The 6,000-nt window shown below is 44.4% G+C and overlaps 11 non-coding genes across 11 annotated transcripts; all 11 read left to right on the top strand.

The window, feature by feature from the left end:
* Nucleotides 1-469: 469 nt before the first annotated feature.
* On the top strand, nt 470-588 carry LOC145472767 (5S ribosomal RNA). Its single transcript, XR_014044040.1, has one exon. It is a non-coding gene; the product is annotated as a 5S ribosomal RNA (ribosomal RNA).
* Nucleotides 589-972: 384 nt separating this feature from the next.
* On the top strand, nt 973-1,091 carry LOC145472765 (5S ribosomal RNA). The gene has a single exon (XR_014044038.1). It is a non-coding gene; the product is annotated as a 5S ribosomal RNA (ribosomal RNA).
* Nucleotides 1,092-1,476: 385 nt separating this feature from the next.
* LOC145472764 (5S ribosomal RNA) lies at nt 1,477-1,595 on the top strand. Its single transcript, XR_014044037.1, has one exon. It is a non-coding gene; the product is annotated as a 5S ribosomal RNA (ribosomal RNA).
* A 385-nt stretch (nt 1,596-1,980) lies between these two features.
* Nucleotides 1,981-2,099, top strand: LOC145472763 (5S ribosomal RNA). Its single transcript, XR_014044036.1, has one exon. It is a non-coding gene; the product is annotated as a 5S ribosomal RNA (ribosomal RNA).
* A 386-nt stretch (nt 2,100-2,485) lies between these two features.
* Nucleotides 2,486-2,604, top strand: LOC145472762 (5S ribosomal RNA). The gene has a single exon (XR_014044035.1). It is a non-coding gene; the product is annotated as a 5S ribosomal RNA (ribosomal RNA).
* Nucleotides 2,605-2,989: 385 nt separating this feature from the next.
* Nucleotides 2,990-3,108, top strand: LOC145472761 (5S ribosomal RNA). Its single transcript, XR_014044034.1, has one exon. It is a non-coding gene; the product is annotated as a 5S ribosomal RNA (ribosomal RNA).
* Nucleotides 3,109-3,493: 385 nt separating this feature from the next.
* Nucleotides 3,494-3,612, top strand: LOC145472820 (5S ribosomal RNA). The gene has a single exon (XR_014044088.1). It is a non-coding gene; the product is annotated as a 5S ribosomal RNA (ribosomal RNA).
* Nucleotides 3,613-3,997: 385 nt separating this feature from the next.
* LOC145472819 (5S ribosomal RNA) lies at nt 3,998-4,116 on the top strand. Its single transcript, XR_014044087.1, has one exon. It is a non-coding gene; the product is annotated as a 5S ribosomal RNA (ribosomal RNA).
* A 385-nt stretch (nt 4,117-4,501) lies between these two features.
* On the top strand, nt 4,502-4,620 carry LOC145472818 (5S ribosomal RNA). Its single transcript, XR_014044086.1, has one exon. It is a non-coding gene; the product is annotated as a 5S ribosomal RNA (ribosomal RNA).
* A 384-nt stretch (nt 4,621-5,004) lies between these two features.
* Nucleotides 5,005-5,123, top strand: LOC145472817 (5S ribosomal RNA). The gene has a single exon (XR_014044085.1). It is a non-coding gene; the product is annotated as a 5S ribosomal RNA (ribosomal RNA).
* Nucleotides 5,124-5,507: 384 nt separating this feature from the next.
* On the top strand, nt 5,508-5,626 carry LOC145472816 (5S ribosomal RNA). The gene has a single exon (XR_014044084.1). It is a non-coding gene; the product is annotated as a 5S ribosomal RNA (ribosomal RNA).
* The last annotated feature ends 374 nt before the right edge of the window (nt 5,627-6,000 follow it).

Here is a 6,000-nt window from a genome sequence, read left to right as displayed (position 1 = left end):
CGTCCGATCACCGAAGTCAAGTCCTGTTGGGCGGCGTCAGTACCTGGCTGGGTGACCACCTGGGAATACGCCGTGTTGTAGACTTTTGGACCCATTTTGGGACTGGACTCTTCAGAGAAGATTTCCATACGCCTCCACATCATTGATCCCTCTGTTTTCAAAATGTTGTCTTTTTTTTTTTTGAATTATTTTTCCAGCAAGTTGACAGCATATTAGAAGATTTTCTTGTTTGATTACAGCACTGCAACACTGAGCAGCACACTGGAGGCAATCTCTTGAATGTGGCTTTGATGACTGACCATTGGAGAATCGCCCTTTTGTGATTTGAAGTCTTAGCTGGCTTTGGAATCTCTGGGTTAAGTAGCCGAGACGTAATTGGAAATTCATCACAACAGCAATTAAAGGCCTTCCTTCTAAGAGACTTAAAAGAGAGTCCAAGCAATTGGGCAAGGTTTGAGTTGTTTCTTTCGTCTACGACCACACCACAGGGAACGTACCGGTTCTCGTCCGATCACCGAAGTCAAGTCCTGTTGGGCGGCGTCAGTACCTGGCTGGGTGACCACCTGGGAATACGCCGTGTTGTAGACTTTTGGACCCATTTTGGGACTGGACTCTTCAGAGAAGATTTCCATACGCCTCCACATCATTGATCCCTCTGTTTTCAAAATGTTGTCTTTTTTTTTTTGAATTATTTTTCCAGCAAGTTGACAGCATATTAGAAGATTTTCTTGTTTGATTACAGCACTGCAACACTGAGCAGCACACTGGAGGCAATCTCTTGAATGTGGCTTTGATGACTGACCATTGGAGAATCGCCCTTTTGTGATTTGAAGTCTTAGCTGGCTTTGGAATCTCTGGGTTAAGTAGCCGAGACGTAATTGGAAATTCATCACAACAGCAATTAAAGGCCTTCCTTCTAAGAGACTTAAAAGAGAGTCCAAGCAATTGGGCAAGGTTTGAGTTGTTTCTTTCGTCTACGACCACACCACAGGGAACGTACCGGTTCTCGTCCGATCACCGAAGTCAAGTCCTGTTGGGCGGCGTCAGTACCTGGCTGGGTGACCACCTGGGAATACGCCGTGTTGTAGACTTTTGGACCCATTTTGGGACTGGACTCTTCAGAGAAGATTTCCATACGCCTCCACATCATTGATCCCTCTGTTTTCAAAATGTTGTCTTTTTTTTTTTTGAATTATTTTTCCAGCAAGTTGACAGCATATTAGAAGATTTTCTTGTTTGATTACAGCACTGCAACACTGAGCAGCACACTGGAGGCAATCTCTTGAATGTGGCTTTGATGACTGACCATTGGAGAATCGCCCTTTTGTGATTTGAAGTCTTAGCTGGCTTTGGAATCTCTGGGTTAAGTAGCCGAGACGTAATTGGAAATTCATCACAACAGCAATTAAAGGCCTTCCTTCTAAGAGACTTAAAAGAGAGTCCAAGCAATTGGGCAAGGTTTGAGTTGTTTCTTTCGTCTACGACCACACCACAGGGAACGTACCGGTTCTCGTCCGATCACCGAAGTCAAGTCCTGTTGGGCGGCGTCAGTACCTGGCTGGGTGACCACCTGGGAATACGCCGTGTTGTAGACTTTTGGACCCATTTTGGGACTGGACTCTTCAGAGAAGATTTCCATACGCCTCCACATCATTGATCCCTCTGTTTTCAAAATGTTGTCTTTTTTTTTTTTGAATTATTTTTCCAGCAAGTTGACAGCATATTAGAAGATTTTCTTGTTTGATTACAGCACTGCAACACTGAGCAGCACACTGGAGGCAATCTCTTGAATGTGGCTTTGATGACTGACCATTGGAGAATCGCCCTTTTGTGATTTGAAGTCTTAGCTGGCTTTGGAATCTCTGGGTTAAGTAGCCGAGACGTAATTGGAAATTCATCACAACAGCAATTAAAGGCCTTCCTTCTAAGAGACTTAAAAGAGAGTCCAAGCAATTGGGCAAGGTTTGAGTTGTTTCTTTCGTCTACGACCACACCACAGGGAACGTACCGGTTCTCGTCCGATCACCGAAGTCAAGTCCTGTTGGGCGGCGTCAGTACCTGGCTGGGTGACCACCTGGGAATACGCCGTGTTGTAGACTTTTGGACCCATTTTGGGACTGGACTCTTCAGAGAAGATTTCCATACGCCTCCACATCATTGATCCCTCTGTTTTCAAAATGTTGTCTTTTTTTTTTTTTGAATTATTTTTCCAGCAAGTTGACAGCATATTAGAAGATTTTCTTGTTTGATTACAGCACTGCAACACTGAGCAGCACACTGGAGGCAATCTCTTGAATGTGGCTTTGATGACTGACCATTGGAGAATCGCCCTTTTGTGATTTGAAGTCTTAGCTGGCTTTGGAATCTCTGGGTTAAGTAGCCGAGACGTAATTGGAAATTCATCACAACAGCAATTAAAGGCCTTCCTTCTAAGAGACTTAAAAGAGAGTCCAAGCAATTGGGCAAGGTTTGAGTTGTTTCTTTCGTCTACGACCACACCACAGGGAACGTACCGGTTCTCGTCCGATCACCGAAGTCAAGTCCTGTTGGGCGGCGTCAGTACCTGGCTGGGTGACCACCTGGGAATACGCCGTGTTGTAGACTTTTGGACCCATTTTGGGACTGGACTCTTCAGAGAAGATTTCCATACGCCTCCACATCATTGATCCCTCTGTTTTCAAAATGTTGTCTTTTTTTTTTTTGAATTATTTTTCCAGCAAGTTGACAGCATATTAGAAGATTTTCTTGTTTGATTACAGCACTGCAACACTGAGCAGCACACTGGAGGCAATCTCTTGAATGTGGCTTTGATGACTGACCATTGGAGAATCGCCCTTTTGTGATTTGAAGTCTTAGCTGGCTTTGGAATCTCTGGGTTAAGTAGCCGAGACGTAATTGGAAATTCATCACAACAGCAATTAAAGGCCTTCCTTCTAAGAGACTTAAAAGAGAGTCCAAGCAATTGGGCAAGGTTTGAGTTGTTTCTTTCGTCTACGACCACACCACAGGGAACGTACCGGTTCTCGTCCGATCACCGAAGTCAAGTCCTGTTGGGCGGCGTCAGTACCTGGCTGGGTGACCACCTGGGAATACGCCGTGTTGTAGACTTTTGGACCCATTTTGGGACTGGACTCTTCAGAGAAGATTTCCATACGCCTCCACATCATTGATCCCTCTGTTTTCAAAATGTTGTCTTTTTTTTTTTTGAATTATTTTTCCAGCAAGTTGACAGCATATTAGAAGATTTTCTTGTTTGATTACAGCACTGCAACACTGAGCAGCACACTGGAGGCAATCTCTTGAATGTGGCTTTGATGACTGACCATTGGAGAATCGCCCTTTTGTGATTTGAAGTCTTAGCTGGCTTTGGAATCTCTGGGTTAAGTAGCCGAGACGTAATTGGAAATTCATCACAACAGCAATTAAAGGCCTTCCTTCTAAGAGACTTAAAAGAGAGTCCAAGCAATTGGGCAAGGTTTGAGTTGTTTCTTTCGTCTACGACCACACCACAGGGAACGTACCGGTTCTCGTCCGATCACCGAAGTCAAGTCCTGTTGGGCGGCGTCAGTACCTGGCTGGGTGACCACCTGGGAATACGCCGTGTTGTAGACTTTTGGACCCATTTTGGGACTGGACTCTTCAGAGAAGATTTCCATACGCCTCCACATCATTGATCCCTCTGTTTTCAAAATGTTGTCTTTTTTTTTTTTGAATTATTTTTCCAGCAAGTTGACAGCATATTAGAAGATTTTCTTGTTTGATTACAGCACTGCAACACTGAGCAGCACACTGGAGGCAATCTCTTGAATGTGGCTTTGATGACTGACCATTGGAGAATCGCCCTTTTGTGATTTGAAGTCTTAGCTGGCTTTGGAATCTCTGGGTTAAGTAGCCGAGACGTAATTGGAAATTCATCACAACAGCAATTAAAGGCCTTCCTTCTAAGAGACTTAAAAGAGAGTCCAAGCAATTGGGCAAGGTTTGAGTTGTTTCTTTCGTCTACGACCACACCACAGGGAACGTACCGGTTCTCGTCCGATCACCGAAGTCAAGTCCTGTTGGGCGGCGTCAGTACCTGGCTGGGTGACCACCTGGGAATACGCCGTGTTGTAGACTTTTGGACCCATTTTGGGACTGGACTCTTCAGAGAAGATTTCCATACGCCTCCACATCATTGATCCCTCTGTTTTCAAAATGTTGTCTTTTTTTTTTTTGAATTATTTTTCCAGCAAGTTGACAGCATATTAGAAGATTTTCTTGTTTGATTACAGCACTGCAACACTGAGCAGCACACTGGAGGCAATCTCTTGAATGTGGCTTTGATGACTGACCATTGGAGAATCGCCCTTTTGTGATTTGAAGTCTTAGCTGGCTTTGGAATCTCTGGGTTAAGTAGCCGAGACGTAATTGGAAATTCATCACAACAGCAATTAAAGGCCTTCCTTCTAAGAGACTTAAAAGAGAGTCCAAGCAATTGGGCAAGGTTTGAGTTGTTTCTTTCGTCTACGACCACACCACAGGGAACGTACCGGTTCTCGTCCGATCACCGAAGTCAAGTCCTGTTGGGCGGCGTCAGTACCTGGCTGGGTGACCACCTGGGAATACGCCGTGTTGTAGACTTTTGGACCCATTTTGGGACTGGACTCTTCAGAGAAGATTTCCATACGCCTCCACATCATTGATCCCTCTGTTTTCAAAATGTTGTCTTTTTTTTTTTGAATTATTTTTCCAGCAAGTTGACAGCATATTAGAAGATTTTCTTGTTTGATTACAGCACTGCAACACTGAGCAGCACACTGGAGGCAATCTCTTGAATGTGGCTTTGATGACTGACCATTGGAGAATCGCCCTTTTGTGATTTGAAGTCTTAGCTGGCTTTGGAATCTCTGGGTTAAGTAGCCGAGACGTAATTGGAAATTCATCACAACAGCAATTAAAGGCCTTCCTTCTAAGAGACTTAAAAGAGAGTCCAAGCAATTGGGCAAGGTTTGAGTTGTTTCTTTCGTCTACGACCACACCACAGGGAACGTACCGGTTCTCGTCCGATCACCGAAGTCAAGTCCTGTTGGGCGGCGTCAGTACCTGGCTGGGTGACCACCTGGGAATACGCCGTGTTGTAGACTTTTGGACCCATTTTGGGACTGGACTCTTCAGAGAAGATTTCCATACGCCTCCACATCATTGATCCCTCTGTTTTCAAAATGTTGTCTTTTTTTTTTTGAATTATTTTTCCAGCAAGTTGACAGCATATTAGAAGATTTTCTTGTTTGATTACAGCACTGCAACACTGAGCAGCACACTGGAGGCAATCTCTTGAATGTGGCTTTGATGACTGACCATTGGAGAATCGCCCTTTTGTGATTTGAAGTCTTAGCTGGCTTTGGAATCTCTGGGTTAAGTAGCCGAGACGTAATTGGAAATTCATCACAACAGCAATTAAAGGCCTTCCTTCTAAGAGACTTAAAAGAGAGTCCAAGCAATTGGGCAAGGTTTGAGTTGTTTCTTTCGTCTACGACCACACCACAGGGAACGTACCGGTTCTCGTCCGATCACCGAAGTCAAGTCCTGTTGGGCGGCGTCAGTACCTGGCTGGGTGACCACCTGGGAATACGCCGTGTTGTAGACTTTTGGACCCATTTTGGGACTGGACTCTTCAGAGAAGATTTCCATACGCCTCCACATCATTGATCCCTCTGTTTTCAAAATGTTGTCTTTTTTTTTTTTGAATTATTTTTCCAGCAAGTTGACAGCATATTAGAAGATTTTCTTGTTTGATTACAGCACTGCAACACTGAGCAGCACACTGGAGGCAATCTCTTGAATGTGGCTTTGATGACTGACCATTGGAGAATCGCCCTTTTGTGATTTGAAGTCTTAGCTGGCTTTGGAATCTCTGGGTTAAGTAGCCGAGACGTAATTGGAAATTCATCACAACAGCAATTAAAGGCCTTCCTTCTAAGAGACTTAAAAGAGAGTCCAAGCAATTGGGCAAGGTTTGAG

Source organism: Orbicella franksi, unplaced genomic scaffold (genome assembly GCF_964199315.1).
Source record: "Orbicella franksi unplaced genomic scaffold, jaOrbFran1.1 SCAFFOLD_318, whole genome shotgun sequence".
NCBI lineage: Eukaryota > Metazoa > Cnidaria > Anthozoa > Scleractinia > Merulinidae > Orbicella > Orbicella franksi.
Note: the sequence above shows the minus strand (reverse complement) of the source record. Positions and strands in the feature narration are given on the sequence as shown.